The sequence below is a fragment of the Protopterus annectens genome, chromosome 3.part0 (assembly GCF_019279795.1).
Source record: "Protopterus annectens isolate FY-2018-M chromosome 3.part0, PAN1.0, whole genome shotgun sequence".
Classification (NCBI taxonomy): domain Eukaryota; kingdom Metazoa; phylum Chordata; order Ceratodontiformes; family Protopteridae; genus Protopterus; species Protopterus annectens.
Genome location: NC_056731.1, coordinates 1,862,550,987 through 1,862,569,842, shown reverse-complemented (window position 1 = coordinate 1,862,569,842; position 18,856 = coordinate 1,862,550,987).

The following is an 18,856-nucleotide window of genomic DNA, read 5'->3' as shown; positions in this document are numbered from 1 at the left end:
CACTAATCTGCACTTTTCGCTCACATCTTATTTTAACATATCTTCTTCTTCTTCCATCTACTCACAAATTCTGCCTAACATCCTTCATTCCACTGAATTATCCTATCATTTCCACTTAGACAGTACACAGCTGTAATTATCAAATATACACCTCACTTTCTCAATTAAATTTGTCTTGATTTATCACAAATAATGTGCATTGGAATTGTATATACTCTTTAATTTTTGTTACCTAATAATGATATTTCTCAGAGGTGTATTTTCATTATATCCTCACTATCTTTTATTAAATGTAATTCTGATTTTCTTTGTATTCCTGGGCTGAGACTGAAATTGATCACTTCTGATCAGTGTTCTGATTTGGTAAACTTATTAAAAATAATTAGGGACTGTTGTTTACTTTGACAGTCTTATACTCTTGAATTATTTTTTATAGCTCTTGTAATATTGAATGTATTTTAAAAACTGTTTGTTATACCTTATACCATCTGAATCTCAAAGTACTTGCATTTTATTGTGAAGTTATTTTGACTGTATGCATTTTATTATCACTTTTTGAATTTCTCCACATCTTTTGGGTTTCTAATACCATGACGTGAATGGACTCCATTCCTAAGTCAAAGTATGATTAAAGTTCATGGAATTAATATTGTTTCAGTCTTTAATGTTAGCCAAAAATGCTCTTAGCAACTCCTGCAATGTGCCCAGTAATGACTCCTCCTGCAATTCATATGACTTACATGTATTGGTAATATATCCAAGTATGACTGTAAATTCTTTCTTATAAGACCCGTTGTTGCCCCTACTACTACTGGAACTGTCTGGGCATCCTTCCACATTGCCCTCATTTCCGTCTGCAAATCCTGGTATTTTATGACTTTGTGTCTCTCTGTATGTAAGACACTGTAGTCACCGCGTGTAGCAATTTCAATAATTAATGCTACTTTTGTCTTCTTTTCATGGACTACAATTTCTGGTTTTCTCGCTTCTATTTTTTGAAGTGTTGGTATTGGGTGATCCCATATGATATAAACTTCATAATTTTCTATAATGCTTTGTGGCTCATGTTTCCAGTATTTTTCAGCCACTTCAGTACCACAATGTTTGCACAATCCCCAATGTAACAGTCTTGTCAACCAGCTACAAGATGTGTGACTTTTTCCAGTTCTGTTTTACAAAACCTACACTTGTCTCTTTCTCACACATGTTCAGTGGGCTTTGTAAACCAATTTGTATGCAGTCCACTGTCTTGGGCGACCAGCATTAACCATTCATGTTTTGCTTTAAATTCACCTCTCCTTAACCATTCCTGTATTCGATCTTGATCAACATAAGGTTGTTCCAAGAGTTTTCTATACTTGCAGCTATATTTATACATTTTCCTAATTTCTTGCCTTCTCATCTGATCCTTCACTTTATAGTCTTTCTTTTGTTTTTTTGGCACATTCAGTTGCTGCCTGATTTTTATTTACTTCTGGTTTGGTTTCCATTCCCACTTCATACTGATATGCTTCTGCTAAACTAAGCAGGGAAGTCATCTTAGACTTTTTCTCCTCTTGTTCAAGAACTTTCACTACATTTGGGTCTTGTGAAGTCAGCAGATATGTGAGTGGAGTCCCATGATTGCAGATCTATAGATGTAATCAGTTTTGAGGAGGCCCATACCTCCTTCAGAAAGTGTGATATAGAATCTTGGTATGCACTGATTTTTATAAATCATTTGATGAGCATGAAGCATAATTCTTGTCTCCTGTCTAACCTGTCCATCACGTTTTGGCCAATCAGTCACTCCAAAGCTGTAAGTTAAGACAGGAAAAGCAAATTAGTTTATAGCTAGGACTTTATTCCTAGATGGCAATAGTTTTTAGTATTAATTTAAACCTTCAAAAATATTCCTTACTGAGTTTTATTCACATTTGTTCATGTTTTATTGTTGATCCTTCATCAATTTCCAAATATTTATACACTCCCTCTTGCTCAAGTTCTTTTATATCACATTCCTGTCCCAAACTGATATTTTTTTGTTGCTACAGGTTTCTTGCTTTAAAGGTTGCTTTTGCACATTTATCAGGACCAAATGACATTCTTATATCATCTGAAAAAGTTTTAACCACTTGCATTTCTGCTTTCAGTTCCTCATCTGATGAACTATACAGTTTTAAATCATCCACAAAAAGATGAGTGGTCTTTACATGGGGTCTATATTAAATCAACGAAAGCTTAAAATAGTGAACAGTGATTTATTGACCCTTTAAGAGCGAAACCCGACAATCCTTAAGACATGGAACAGCTATTTTTCCCCAGGGAAAAAAATCACTGGCCCGTTTTTGGGACTTTGCCATTTCCTCCACTGTGGCGTGATCTTGGAGTTGCTATATTTAAGTAAGGGGTGTGAAGGGGCATAGTCCCCCACTTTATTTTGTGTTTTTCAATTTTTTTTTTTTTTTGGTGGAACAGTGATTTTTTTCCCCTTTGAAAAAAGTATCTGTTCCATGTCTTCGAGATTGTCAGATTTCACTCTTAAAGGGTCGATAAATCAGCGTTCACTATTTTAAGCATTTGCTTTTTTAACATAGACCCTTTACATGTTGTTTTCTAGAAGCCAAATTGTAGCCATGGCCTAATGTGTTAAGTAGACAGCTCAATTGGTTAAGGGGAAGACAGAATAGCAGCGGTGAAAGGGAGTCACCCTGAAATATCCCCCTTTGAATTTTTAGCCTTGGAATAATAATTTGTCATTTATCATGGCTTAATTGCAAAGTGGTCTGCCACTGCTTCATGGTCACTGTAATGTAATTGATCAGTGTAGGATGTATTTTATACATTTTTAAGTACTCTTTTATCCATGAATATGGGATACTGTCACATTTTTTTTGTAGTCAGTCCATGCCATACGCAGATTGTTCCCCTTCATACAGTTCTCCATTATGGCTTTATTTAACAACCAATGATCCTTTGTTCTATATGACTTTCTTTTATTACCCTTTTGTTATATTGCCATTATTGAGTTTTCTTCTAAATGACTTTAAACTCTGTTGGCATCAGTTCCGCTATATAGTTTATATGTTGTCAGAAGGGAAGTTATTGGTCTGTAATTTGTGGGATAACTTGTAGGTTCACTCTTAAGGAGAAGTATTGTTTATCCTGTTGTTAACCAGGCTGGTGTCTGTTCAGGGTGTGCAGATAAATAGTTCTTACTTATGGCTAAATATTCATACAAAGAGTTTAATACTTTTAGCCAGACATTAGGTACTGCATCTGGGCCTGGGGTTTTCCAATTGGAAGCTTTTCTTAACTTTATTTCAATCTCTCTGGCCATTATTTCACCCCATTTCATATCCTGTACATTTGAACTTCTTATTCTCTCTTTTACTTCTTCTATCCATTTAACATCTTTGTTATATTCCACAAAATCTTCATAGATATTTCTCCAAAATATATCTATTTCGTCTTTTTTAGGTGGTCTTTCAATTCCTTTTGCCTTGTTTCCCAATTTTCTATAGGACATTTTAGGGTCATTAATAAATTGATTATTTTGTACTTTTCCTTTATATTTATCTGCATAACTTCTAAGTTTTTCTGCATGTGTTGAGATTTTTTAGTTTATTTGCAATAGTGCATAATAGATCCTGATCTGTTCTGATACTGTGATTTACTTTTATTGCGTCTATCTTTCTGAGTATTTTTTTTATCTGTTTTCTCTTCTATCCTCTTCTAACAGTGACACTTCTTGTCTTAATTGCTTTATAATTTTCTTTGTTCGATACTTCCATGATGGTATTCGATTTCTCCCCTTCCTTTCCTTTACTACCCTGTGTTCTTGTGGTAGGATTTTATTTGTTATTAATTTAGCTACACAGTAATATATCCTGTTTACTTCTGTTATATCACATGGATCCCTACAGACAGTCCTAATTACTGTGCTCATTTGTTTTATGAAACTTCTATCTTTTTTGGTTTTATTGACCTTCTGCAGTCTATTTCTTTCAGTGATCTTAATATGTCTATCAGTCTCTGTTAAATCAAGAAACTCTTCTCTTAGCTCATTTTCTTCCAAACTAAGAGCACATTTTTTTGTTTTCCATTTCCTGTGGGCATTCTATACAAAGTTCTATAGCATCTTCCTGTGGCACATTCTCTTCAATTTCATACTGCGCCATCCGTTGCTCTGTCATATGGGAACTTACTGACTTATCACTCCTCAACATTGACTGTGTCAGAGTTGCCACAGTTTCATGTTCCTTCATTTGCTGTCTAGCTTCAAGTGAATGTTTATACTGGTTTCCTGTGGAAGGCTCTAAAATATTTTCATATGCAAGTCACCAGTTGCTTCCCATTCCACTGGTTTCTCCTTAATTTGGATGCCCATTGCTCTATCCTGCTGTGGTGTTTCCTGAATAAGATTTTCTACACTGAATCCTTCACCTCACAGGTACTCCATAACCTCAGTTTGTACTTCTTTAACTTCTCCATTACTAATCTTCTTTTCTACTTTTTCTCTTTGTCATCGTATTTTTGGTCCAAAAAAGTAAGAAGGTGCAACAAGCTGTGAATAAATCTTCACCAAACGTCCGAGTTTGCTACTGTTTAATGATAAAAACAAAAACAGACAAAAAGTTAAAAAAGGTGAGCGCTTTCACGTCATTACAACGCTTCATCAGACCGTTTGATGTGGATTGCTACCTCCTTCTACAACAGGGGGGCATCTTCCCCCTGGGTGTGGCCTGGCCCCATTGTAGGAATGTTTCCATATTTTGAGGATTCTACACTGTCATTTTTTCTAGTCCTGACACCAGTGTACCTACCAAGATTGGACACTTTTTTATCCTGGGTCTTGTGTACCCAGCTTTCTTATTTAATTTTTGACCTACTTCTGTCCATTGTATATGCTATATAATATATAATCTATATATCAGTGTCATCTTGGTGAGTTTTTGTGAAAGACTGGGTCCACCTTGTGAAGATACTCACCAAGACTTGAGGATGAATTCAGTTTCAGCAATACTACTCTCCTTTGCTTGTTGACTTATCATCTGTCCATTCGGACCTCACCAAATCACTTATCACTTCTTCTTCTTCTTCTTCTTCTTATTATTATTATCACTTGTTTGGGCTGGTAAGTCAGCTGCTTCCTCTTGAAAGATTTTCAGTCATGAGCTGGGTCATAATGACAAAAGTAAAAGCGACATATATGAACAATGTATTGCAGACAGTTGATCAGCATGCTTTCAGGAGGGGAGAGAAAACTGAACTAGTGTTCCTGGTGAAAACCTACCAGACAGAAGAGCACATAACAGACAGTGACCAGAGGTCAGAACTGACCCCCAGATGCTGGAACCATGAAACAGGAATTTGTCCACTGAACCACCTTGCTGCCCAATAACTGAATATAAGAATAATACAATAATTCAATAATTCAAGCTTTTTTATACCTTAGCGTATGCCTTGACTGTACTATTATCATTTATCCTTCATAATGAAGACCGCATATTCTGAGATTACAAGCAGCTAACTGATTCTTTCATACTCATCTAGTTCCAGAGTTTAGAAGCCAGAGAGATAATTGGAAAACATGTCTTCACATCACAGCCTGAGTCCCTTCTTACTAACAGGTGCCTCACTTTGCTATGCTGCTTTTTTGAAAGTTCTTTGCTGCAGAATTAATTAGTTTGTGAAGAAATGAGAATATAGTTTTCTTCTGGGTGCAAGCAAAATGAAGCAGCTGACCCTGTAGTGAAATGGATGAGCTTGTTTTTTGGTACACTTGTACACAATCTAATGTACCTTGATCTTTGACAATATTCATTTCTAAATTATCTCACATATCTCACTAATTGAGCTGGGTTCAACTCAGGATCCTCTTTCTTCCACACCATTTTTCCACTTCAAAACTGATGATCGCTCTTTTTCCTGGCAAGACCTCACTGTCTGACGACCCTTGACTAATACAGCAGAAATACTCCAAACAGCATTTCACTTAAGAAAAGGATGCAAGCTTTTCCAGAGAGGAGTAAGTTGTAACTGAAGTAGCATTTAAACTCACTTAATTGTACACCTGCTAATTTTCCTTCATACCATGCAGGTATCCATATACTAAGACTGATTACCCTGCTGGTAAATGAATTGCTAATAACCTGTGTGGTTTACTTGTGAGTATTAAAGCCATGCATGGATAGTTACTGATATGTGTTTTTTTTTAATCCACCATTGTAAATTGTATACTTCCGTCTTCTCTCTGTTGCTTGTCCGTCTTCTCTATGTATTTTAATATTACTTGTCTGGTTGTCTGGATCAGCCCTGTCATAAGGTCAACAAACAATTAAATAAAATAACAAACAAACAAATGAAAACAAGCAAATCAATTTGATTATTTCAGAAAAATGCAATTTAGTATTTTGTTTCCTAAATCCTGCTACTGCGAATTGTGGGAATTATTATTTTTTTTTTAAATCTGGCATTCTGCATAGTGGAATTTGACTTGTTATTTGTTGTTAACTATTTTACATTTTGTGTGAAAGATGTTGTTTGTCTTTTTGGATTTTCCCGGTTAGGGGTCACCACAGTGGAACTCTGGTCCGCTAATAATTGGCAGTAGATTTTTATGGTGCCAAGTTGCCAGCCCGACACCCAACCTTCAGCGAAGGCACGCCCATTCACGCATGTCTTTCGGAGGCCACTCGACCGCGGGGAGGACATGCAGACTCCACACAGAAGGCACTCCAGCTGTGAATCAAACAGGTGAACCTCTTGCTGTGAGGCAACAACGCTACCGCTGCACCACCGCGGCTTCATAATTTTGTGTGAAAGATAATATTGCTAATTTATTTTTGTGAACATTTGAATGCAATATAGATTGTGAGTACCAATGACTTGATGTAAATATCAGTCTATCTGCTGAAATGGGCCTTTCAATCCAGTTCACTTGTCATGGTTTATGTTATCTAGTTTTCCTAATTTTTTGTGTATATTTTTGTGCCCTGATCATAGCTGAAAAGCATCTGTTAGGTCACGTTTCTCACTGGCTTGCGAAAGAAATATAAAAAAAAATGCCAAAATGGTGGGTATCTTTATGCAGATCTTAAGCTGTTGCCAATTAAAATGCGTGCTTTTATTTTAAATTGTTCATTCCACTTACATATTTAGTAGGATATGCTAGTCTAGCTCAGTGTTCTTATAACTGTTTTCCTTGATGTGGCTTCTTCATTCTGCTTTTCCATATGGCTGCATGGATATAGCTCTGTCATTTACAATATGAAAAGTAAAAGGCTGCTTTGCCAAAATGGCCTGGTAAAGGCTCAGTTATAAGAAGCATTTAAACCTCTGTGGTTTGCCAAATGGGAGGGGAAGGAATTCAGTAGAAGTGGGTGTCATTTTCAGGGAATTATGTAGTTGGTAGTGTAATACTATACTTACAGCTACCAGTTATTATTTTCTGCTTGCCCCGTTTTAAGTTTATGAGGCCCTGCAATTCCCTATGGAATATACTTTGTGCCAACAGCATAGGGACAGCTTGGTACTAATGAGTTTGACAGCCATTTTCAGTTTGGTATACTCTCCTTTCTAAATCGACTTCTCTACAGACTATGAGAAGTCCATTCAGTGTTTGAAAACTTGTCCGTTTATGTGTCTATTTGACTCATGCATCACAGAAAAAGGTAGCATAATTTCAAGGTAATTTAATATAACAATGGTATTGTGTGGTGATATTTGTTTGAGCAGTATTTTTTCTTCCTGACTTTTCACTGATTACTAAGAGCCATTTTCTGTTTCTGGATGGTTAATGCACATAGCAGGTTTATTTTTATTATTTATTTATTTAGTTGAGGTTAGTCCGAGTGAGCCAAAGTTCTTTTTCAGCGGAGGCCTGGGGAGAAAAGCTCCACAAATAAGTATGACGTGTAATGACAAAAGCTGAGATACATAATAATAGTAAAAATGATTAAAGATCATAAGTAGTACATGGACAAATCTCAGAGTAATTACAATCAACATCATTAATGTCCTTCTGTGCAATAGTTACAGAGGGTAGTAACCATTACACTTCTGTAGGGCTCAAGTACAATCTTTATCAGTCTTGCTAGTAAAGTATTAATGTAGACTAGACCTAGTTAGGTCTAGGTTAATGTACAGTTAAGAGTATAGATGGAAGAAAAAAGGCTAGGAGAGAGAGAGAGAGAAAGAGGAGTATAGTAGGGGAGGTCAGTCAAGGAGGATGGTTATAATGACAGATCCAAGTATTGTTTAGGTATTTTTTGTAGCTGTTTTGAATTGATGTTGGTGATTGATATTTTGAATGTCCAGTGGTAGTTTATTCCAGGATTGGGCCAAGGAGTAGATGTATAGGTTTTGTCCTATTTCAGTTTTAGGCTTGTAGATAGAGAAAACGTTTTGTTTAGAGCTATGTAGGGATCTTGGTGGTGAGTAGAGGGAGATGAGAGAGGCAATACTTGGACAGCAGGAGGGCAGATACAGAATAGAATGTATTATTTGAAGCTGAGAGAGGAGTAAGTTGTGAGGAAGCACTAGCCAGATTAACTTTTTGAGAGCTGGGTAGTGGTGTGAGTAGTAGAGGAGGTCTGCAGCAAAGTTAGCCACTTTCTTGTAGGTGGATTCTAGTTTTGATAGGAGAGTGGTTTGAAGGTTGGTGAGGATGTGTGAACCATAGAACAGGCTAGGGAGAAGGTAGATATGGGATAGGGCAATTCTGGCTTTACTGGATAAGGATGTTTTGTTTCTGCAAAGGAGTCCTAGTTTTTGTTGAGTTTTCTTAATGTTGTTGAGAATGTGCAGGTCAAATTTCAGATGGTCATCAATGATAACCCCAAGTAGTTTGGTATGTGATTCCATGGTGATACGTGTGTTATTGCGGGATGTGATTGAGAAGGAAGATTTAACATGATTCATAGTTTTAGGGTTGAAGAGTAGGAGTTTTGTCTTTTTTGGATTTATTATTAGCTGGTTCTTGGTTAGCCAGTTTTCAATAGATAAGAAGGATGTTCATCTGCATATTGAATGAGTGATGACTGTGAGCAGGGTGTAGACAACTGATTGGTAAAGATATTAAATAGTAAAGGGCCAAGGTTCAATCCTTGAGGAACACCCATCTTTACTGGTAGAACAGGAGAGAGAGCAGAAAGCCATTTAACATATTGAAGTCGGTCATTAAGGTAACTAATGAACTAGGAGGTAGTAGAGGTGGATAGGTTTGGTGAGTTTGTGTAAGAGGAGGGGGGTGGGAGACGGTGTCAAAAGCCTTGGAGAAATCACGAAACAGTCAAGAGACCAGTTTGTTTTGGTCTCTAGCTTGTGATATTATGTTAATGAAGGAAATTAGGGCAGTGGAGGTGCTATGTTTAGGGCAAAAGCCATGCTGAGTGGGGGTAAGTAGGTTCTCTTGTAAGAGGTAGTGAAGGATGACTGCAAACTAGGAGCCATAATCAAAACTCCTAATGATGTGGACATCCTGCAAAAGGGCCTCACTGAGACAGATGCCTGGTGTCAAAGCCATGGCCTCAAGCTCAATGCCAAAAAGTGCATTGTCATCCCCTTTGGTAAAAATTCTGTACCCATGAACTACCACATAGGCGGTAGTCTACTTAACACCGAAAGTGTGATAAGAGACCTTGGGACACAGGTGGACAGTAGTCTCTCCTTTGATAATCACATTGCCACAGTGGTCAGAACATCCTTCTACGTGGCACACCTCATCACAAAAGGTTTCTCATCCAGAAAAAAAAAGGTCATTGTTCCCCTCTACTCATCACTCATTAGACCCATTATAGAGTACAACACCCCTTTTGGTATGTACCTCACAAGACATCTACAACAACTGGATAGGCAGCAGAAATACCTCACAGAGAGGATTACTGGCCTCAAACAGATGCCCTATGCAGACCGTCTCAAAAAAATCCAGCTTTACTCCATTGCATATCACCTACTCAGAGGCGATCTCTGCCTAACATGCAAAGCTATGTCAAACCCAGAGCTGCTGGACATGCTCCACTTAAAGAAATCCCAATCCCTCCGAGCTACACACTCTAGGGACCTAAATCTTGTCACCACAATAAACAGAACATGCTGGAGGAATAGATTCCTCTCCCAGGGACTTCCCATACTCTGGAACAAACTACCTATCTATAGCAGACAAAGCTCCTCATTAGCACTCTTCAAGAAAAATCTTGATGATTGGATGGGAAATAGGAAATTCACCCTGGGGATCACCTCTGTGGCTCTTACTGGCCTCAAACATATGCCCTACACTGACCATCTCAAAAAACTCCAGCTTTACTCCGTAGCATATCACCTACTCCAAGGAGATCTCTGGCTAACATATAAAGCTATGTCAAACCCAGAGCTGTTGGACATGCTTCACCTAAAGAAATCCCAATCCCTCCGAGCTACACGCTCTAGGGACCTAAACCTTGTCACCACAATAAACAGGACATGCTGGAGGGATAGATTCCTGTCCCAGAGACTTCCCATACTCTGGAACAGACTACCTATCTATGTCAAACAGAGCTCCTCATTAGCATTCTTCAAGAAAAATGTTGATGATTGGATGGGAAATAGGAAATTCACCCTGGGGATCACGTCTCTGGATCTGCTTGACAGGGGCACAGGAAAATTATTTTCTTGGGTGGCGAAAGCCAGGGTACCTTTTTGACTAGGCTTGTATAGGCCCTAGGGCCACTAGCCTAGTACCTACCTATGAACCTATTTGTTTGTGCATGCATTTCTTCAGAATTTTAGAATTTTAATGAAACAATACTCTTGGGTGGTGTCAACATTAACTGGCTACCTCTCTCCCACCTCCTGCATTAATTTACATGGTTTCTCCCAACTAATATCTACTCCCACTTATACTACCAAATCTACTAATCATACCTCTCTTCTTGACTGGATACTAGTCTCTCATCCTTAGAAATATCACTTCCCTGAAACACGGCTTGATGCTCTCAGTGACCACTGTCCTATCAAAGTTCTTAGATTCACTCCACATTACAGCAGACCACATAAGTTCATAGCTTTTCGCAAACTAACCAGCTGTGATTCCAATATGTTAAACAGCCATCTCTCAGCTAGTAACTAGTCCTTCCTTAGGCAGCTACCCCTTGATGAAGCATAAATTAAATTTAACTCCATATTCCTAAACATATGTGACTCCCTGGCCCCTTTATGTACTGTTAGGGTTAAATCAATTATATCTCCTTGGCTAAGCCACACCAACTGCTCCTTAATGCAAAAGAGGAACAAGGCTTGGAAGCTGTGGTCCAAAACCAAGCTTCCTTCCCACCTCCTACAGTATAAAGAACTTTGCAACCTCACCAAGAAATCCATCTGTAATGACAGGAGCGAGAAACTTCTAGTACAACACTTCAACCACACACTTAGACAATCCTAAGAAGTTCTGGCATACTATCAACCAAATTCTCCATACAGGCAACCCTTCTTCCCCCCAACCATGTCCAATTAACACACTACTAGAAACTGCTACCAACTTCACCTTTTATTTCAACAAAACTATCAGCAAATTAACTATCCAAACCAATTCCAACACAAACACTACCCTCCCCACCAATCCTCCTATATCTTCTAACCCCTCTATAGCCTTTTCTCTCCAAGCTGTATCTACTAACTACATTAAATCCCTGCTTCTAAAACTTCTGTGGATGATCTTTCTCTGCTTTTTCTCCAGAAAGCAACCAACTCACTTGCCATCCCCACCTCTGTACTCATTAACCTTTCCATTTCCAAATCTAAAGTACCTGTAATCAGGAAACAATTCTACACCTTACCGATTCATAAGGGAGGTAGCTCCTCTGAATGTTCCATCTTCAGACCCGTTTCAGTTCTATTCCCTCTTTCTAAAATTCTGGAGGTTTATTTTTATTTTGACTAGGGCACATTTTATCTCTTCTTGGTACTGCTGTTTGTATCATTTAACTCTACAGCTAAGAGTGGAAAAGTGCTTCCTGTACTCCTATGCTATATATAACATCAACATATAATTTGATGACTGATGTGTACAGAAGGGCTCCTACCAGAGTATGGCCATAATGCTGCTATTATTAGGTACCACTACAAGATTTTATACTGATTTGATTTACTTATGCTTACTGGGAGCTCTGTGCACCTTTGCTTCCTGAGGCACCCACTTCAGTTTAATTTTCTGGAATAGAGGTAAGGTTTTGATCCCCTTTCTTCAGCTCTGCCCAGCTACTAATTTGAGTTAGCTATTACTCTCATTTCTACCCACAGTCTTCACACCAACTACTTTCTGCCACCTGCCTTGGTCCTGTGGGTAACGCTTCCCATAAAGGACTTCCTTCCATACCTCTCAATTTCTTAGCACAATACATCTGGACAAAGCCTAAAATAATGGGGGGGGGGGTGGCAAAGGCCCAAAAATAGGGACAGATATTAAATATTGCTGCTATGTACAGCTGATAGAATAACAGGATTTATGTTAGCATGTATTTTCTGAATGATATGAAGTCTGAATCTCAAATGTATGGCATTATTTAATGATGTCAGTCCTCAGTGATTTGCCAGAAAAATCTGAAATTTTATGAGGAACAGACCAAAAATATGAGACCAAAATCTGGACATTCTGTGTAAATCTGGACAGTTGAGAGGTATGATGCTGGAGACATTTCCTTAGTGATCTTGGGGTAAGTGGTTTGAGTAGTGACAGAGGACACTTAATAGTGGATTACACTGGGTTTGCAATCCTAATCTTGACTTTCAGGTGATATTAAACCATTTTTCATTTCTTTCTGGGTGTTTGAATTGTAGCACTGGCCACAGCCCAGCAATCCAGCAGGGAAAGAGAAAATCCTAACAGCTGCACATTTGTTTGATCATCTAGCTTATGGGCTCTAAGCAACTGTGTCATAAAAATCTAAAAGCTGTGAAGAAAAAAGTGTTAGCAAGTAAATGTTTGACAAGTCTAATGGTAAACCTATTTTATTTAGTCAGGATCTGTTTGGATTTCTTTCATTTTTGTTTTCTGCTGTCTTACCATAAAATGATTTTCCCATTTGACTGATATTTTGCAGCTCACTTGTTCTTTATTGGTTGAGAAAAAGAAAAGTTTGTTTAAGACTGTAGGTCTTTAGCATGAGGCTGTCATGTTGATGTATGTTGACTGCAATCTCCACCTTAATTTTAAAGTCTGGATCTTCTAACTTAGCACCTGTAATGGAATTATATATTCTAATTCTTTTTTTTTTTTTTTGTTAGTTCTAGGAGATAACTGATTAGCATTGAACTAATTTTATGTATGCAGTCTTGCTTCCTATCACATGATAAATTAATGCAGTAGCCTTATTTCTTTCTATTGTCATTGACAGGGAAGGTAAAAATGCCCTTTTCCCTTGTCTGAAAAAAAAGGTTTAATTCACTGTATGAAACAATTTTGCTGTAGGCTGTAGAGGAAAATTTAAAAAGGCCTCACCAGGGTGGGTATCTGTACATGTGCTAGCATTTGTAGGCAGTTTAATCTGTTTTGATTTATTTGTAGTGTCATATTATAAATGTGCACTACTGCACCCTCTGGCTATTTTTTCAGTATGGCTTTAAATAAAATATGGGGTATAGCATCATTTTCTACTATGAATTTTCTGTTATGCATGTATGCAAATGTGTATGAATATAAACATATATATGGTTTATTATCACAGTCTTGAAAATGATAATATCGAAAGAACAAAAAGCTGTAGACCACAATATCAAATTCTTGGTGTTTTTCCACAGCAGGACCCATGTTGGCACTTATTCCTGGGTACACACCCCTGAAGGACTCATGTTAGCTCTTGATCCTGGGTTCACACAGATAGGGGGATTTGGTATTCAAGATTTTAACACATTGTGATAGTCCATATTTTGGTCTTTTGATAGTGTGGTCCAGGATTATGATTTTCAAGAATGTGCGCTTCAAGATTGTGGTGTCAAACCTTATATATATATATATATATATATATATATATATATATATATATATATATATACGACTTTCTCAATTTTAAGATGCAGCTTATTTACATGAATAAAGAAAAATTACTTTCTTGCAACAGAACAAGAATAATAGAAACAGTCCATTTATAAGTCTTTCTACAGTTCATTTCACAGTTGCGGTATTCTTTCATCGATGATTTTTTCAAAGTAAAGCAATACTCAGAGTCAGGAGTATTTTCAACAGACTTTATCACATAGGTAAGGTAATTACCGCAATATTTCAGTACACGATAACAGCACCTTATCCGTGTCAGAATTTAAGGATATTTTCTAGACTTCATGTTTCTGGGACACCTTTTAGAGTGCCATTGTCCACAGAGCATGGGAAACTAGAATCTGATTTCCTCCATAGGTAGTGGCCATTCTGTCCCCAAAAATGCATCTATTCCTTATTGATTGCTATAGAGAGCCTCTTTTTGTATGAGTCAAGAACTCTGCAGTATCCTTCCCTGACACACCCTGTTTTTATACTGTTTGGTAAAGGCAACATAGTCAGTAGATACAATACCATCATCAGCACTGTTTCCCTCAGGTTCATCAGTTACTGTGCAACTATCAACTATACACACACACCAAACCCAACTCACCTCACGGGTGCTGGGACCATAGAGCCAGGGAGAGGGGAACCCTCCCACACTTTTACAGCTGTAAGATGTCGAGAAAAACTAATGAAGTGGAGTTTTCACATTAACATGGATTCGTGCACAGAAGTTAAACTAACTAAACTATCTATTCTTGTTCTCTCATTGCGCTGTGTTACAGGAGTTATGCTGGTGCTGTTCTGTTGGTGCTACTAGAGCCAGAGTCATGCCAGTAAGGAGAGTTTTGTCCTTTTATTTGCAGGAGTTATGCTGCTCCCGTGTGCATGCACATGTGTGTGTGCAGGCGGCTGTGCAGGCGCACGCATGTCTGTGCACGTGCGTGCGTGTGCACACGTGTGTGCGCACACATGTGTGTGAGCGTGTGTACGCGTGCATGCGTGCGTGTGTGTGTGTGTGTGTGTGTGTGTGTGTGTGCGTGTGTGTGTGTGTGTGTGTGTGTGTGTGTGTGTGTGTGTGTGTGTGTGTGTAAAATGCCCCAGTTAGGTATACCTGGTGGTTAGTGTTACTCAGGCTCAAACAAGAGCCTGAATTCTCTACACATACCACCACTTGTGATTCAGGGAGTTGAGTCCATACCTCTCAACTGTCCAGATTTTCACAGAATATTTGGCTCATACTTTTGGTCTGTTCCTCTTAAAATTTGTGATTTTCTGGCAAATCAGTGAGAACTTAATTCACTAAAGAATGATTGCCCTTTAAGTTTCAGTCTTCCTATCTTTCAGGAAACACATGGTAACATATAACACTTTATTTTAGCAACTTTCTAAGATTATACATGCAATATTTAAAATGTATCCCTGGTTTTGAGCCTTTGCCCTCCCCAAATAAATTTTGTCTTTTTCCAGATTTCTTGTACTGCGAAGTTGAGAGATTTAGTTAAGTGTCAAGTGGATTTTCAAGTAGCTAAGAGCTTTAGGGGAAGAGAAGTTTAGTGCTACTTATGCAAAGTCTTTTGCATTGTTAGTAGTACAACAGGTGGTATACTTGCTTTTGATGCAGAAGGCTGTAGGTTCTTCTCCCACAGTATGCAGATGGATCACTGATACCATATTATGTTGTACTTTAAAGGGAGTGAATGCTGCAGTCCTTTGAATGTCCTCCTCTGGAGGAGTTACCTAGTAACTATGAACTTATCTGTTTGCCATCCATTCCCTATTGCAATATTACTAGCTTATCATTTTTTTGAATGAAACATAGGCAATTTATTCTTCAAGGACAACACGCACTTTATTTGTAGATGAAACAATGAAATATATATTTGTTTGCCAGCAGCAACCTATTCATTAGTTACAGATCCCTTTAATGTGGAATTATTTAGATGACTTACTTCTGCAGAGATTTTGCATATTTACTGATATTGGTGGATTATAATGACATAAGTTTGAGTGGCCTTTTATAGTTGAGATTTTCTGAAATGGATAGTTTTGCCATTATTGGTTCATACATTTTGTTTCATTGCTTACTAGAAGACTGTTCCAAACTACAAATGTAAAACACATTCTAACAATTGGTGTTGTGTTATACAAGGAATATAATTTAATACAATCAGGTTAATGCAATCAGGAAGGTGAATCAAAGAATGCATACATGTATGCTTGCTCACAGGATGCAGATCAAACTAGGGGAAGAGACCAGTCACCAATGGAGTTTGGTGCTGAGACTTTCTTGTTTGGCATATACATCTCAAAAGTAAAAGGAAATACCAAAAGGCTTTGGTTGACTAAGTCTGAGATAACTGCAAGCTAGGAACAGTTATTGAATCCCCAAAAGACTTAACCATCATGCAGGAATGTTTGTCCCAAACAATAACTGGTGCCAGTATCATGAATTGAAACTAAACTCCAAGAAATACATTATCGCATCCTTTGGGAAGTTATCTACTCCAGGGGATTGCCAAATTGACATTGCCCCCTGAGAACTGACCCAGTTGTTTGGCATTTGGGAATTTGTGTGTACAGTGACCTAACTTTTGACCAATATGTGCCCAGAGTCATAAGAAAGTCTTTCTATATTGCACAGCTTATAAACAAATTGATTGTGAATAGATCTAGAGCTGTTATTGTTCCCCTTTACAAAGCCCTCATTAGGTCAATCATTTTGTATAATGCCCACTTTGCCATGTATCTGTCCAGACCCATGCAACAATTGGAATACCCACAGAGATACCTTACTAAAAGGATACAAGTCCTAAACAATAGGTCTTGCATGGACCACCTCAAAGATGTATCACTATACTCAGTATCCTACAAAGTGCTTAGAGGTGACATGTCTAGCATATAAGACATCCTCCGACCTAATACAGATGGACCTACTGAACATCATCAAGTCAAATGGCATCAGAAATACTCAGTCCAAGTATGTAAACTGAATGTTGTGGAGAAATGGATATATATCACAGATTGCTGCCACTGTTCTAGAACAGACTATCCATTCAAGTAAAACAAAGCTCATCCTGTTCATATTCAAATGCAACTTGAATCTAAGGATGGGTAATAGAAAATGTACTCCAGGATTGCCTCTCATGCCACTAATGGATAGAAGCAGTTCCTAAATGCTGCCTCCCTTACTTGAGTCCCCTCATATCATCTATGGTATGATCACAGTTATTCTCACTAGGGCTACTGTACAATTATCAGCCATGGGATAGGTAGGACCAATCAGGAAATGTTAATTCAAGCACCAAAAGAGAAATTGGCTAAGCTTAAAATGTCCTCCAAGTGAACCTATGTTGTGGTAGTAAACAGTTTTAAAAATGTGTCCTTTTTTAGATCACTAAGTGCCCCTCTCACCCTGCACACCCCCCCCCCCAGTCTTCAACAGCTTCCGCACCTCTGACTCACCCCTCCCAACACACACATATCTGTATATATACATCTATCTCTCTCTCTATACACTACATATATATATATATATATATATATATATATATATATATATTAGAGAGAGATGGACCACACACATTCATGATGATTGTGAGTCAGTATGTATTTATTACAGAATAATATATAATTGCACCAGTTAGTACATGCTCAGGTAACTTTTAACTGAATTCCCTTTGGTTACTATTCCGTTCAGCTCCACAATTATGAACATGAAAAAAAATCATTTTTATTGTAAGTGTTTTTAGTGACTCAGAACAATTTTTTCTTCCTTAATTAGTAGTTACTTTCCCCAGCCTGTAGTCTCCTGTGTGAAGGTGTTTTGTATAAAAATCTTGTTGGCAACATAGCTACAGGGCTTCTTCCCATGTTTCCGAGAGCTTGTCATGTATATTTGTCTACTGGTCTTGCACCAGTTGTTTGGTTAATCAGGGTCTTGGTTTATATTATTGTTGCCAACTTCATGGAAGACCATACATATAATTATTATTTTTGTTTAATTTGTTTAGCTCTACTGCCTGCTGACCGTCAGCTCTATTATAGCCAAACTGGCCCATTCATTCCCCACTCACTATATGAAGCTATTATATAGTCAGCCATAAGGGGTTTTGTTTGTATGCCCTAACTTTCTACTCCTTGGCAGCTGGTGTGGCATACAAGGACCCTGCATTACCTGCCTTCCAATGGCTAAACATGCATGTTCCTGTACATGCCCTCCCAGAAAGACATATAGCCCATTGTAGTATTACTGCCACAGTTTGGTGGAAGTCTGGCACATGTTCCCTGTCTATCCACTGCATCCTGTGGTTAGCAGGATCCACCTTTACCACTCCCCCACCCCAGGAATGACTGAGCATTGACATTGCTGCTTCATTGCCATTTCCTCCTTCCCCGGCTCCTCCAGTGCCCAGGCTCCTCAGGCTTCCTGAGTTATAGTCAAGGCTCTGTTTCTTTACAATATGAAGCTGGTGGTCACATAGAATTGTGATCTTTATTTTTTCCAAGAAATTTGATATGCCCTTTGAACCAACACATTGTTTACCTGCTGTGTAAAACAGTGTTTGGTAAATACCCCTGTCTGCTGGAGATGACCCAGAAAGGAAAGATCATGTAGTCAGAACCTGCTGTATGGTCTTTATGCTGACCTACAGACCTAGGATCTGGTGAGGAATAGGTATCATTATATAAAATGGGGAGGGAGGTACAGCACAGCAGGCATTTTAGGAGGATATATGTGGGACTCAACAAGATGTTGTGATATCACTGCATAAAATGAAAGAAAGAAATAGCAGTGCCTGTAATAAGAAACTCCTGGGAGGTGACATTAGTGTGCATAATCCTCTCCATATCCTAACAGGA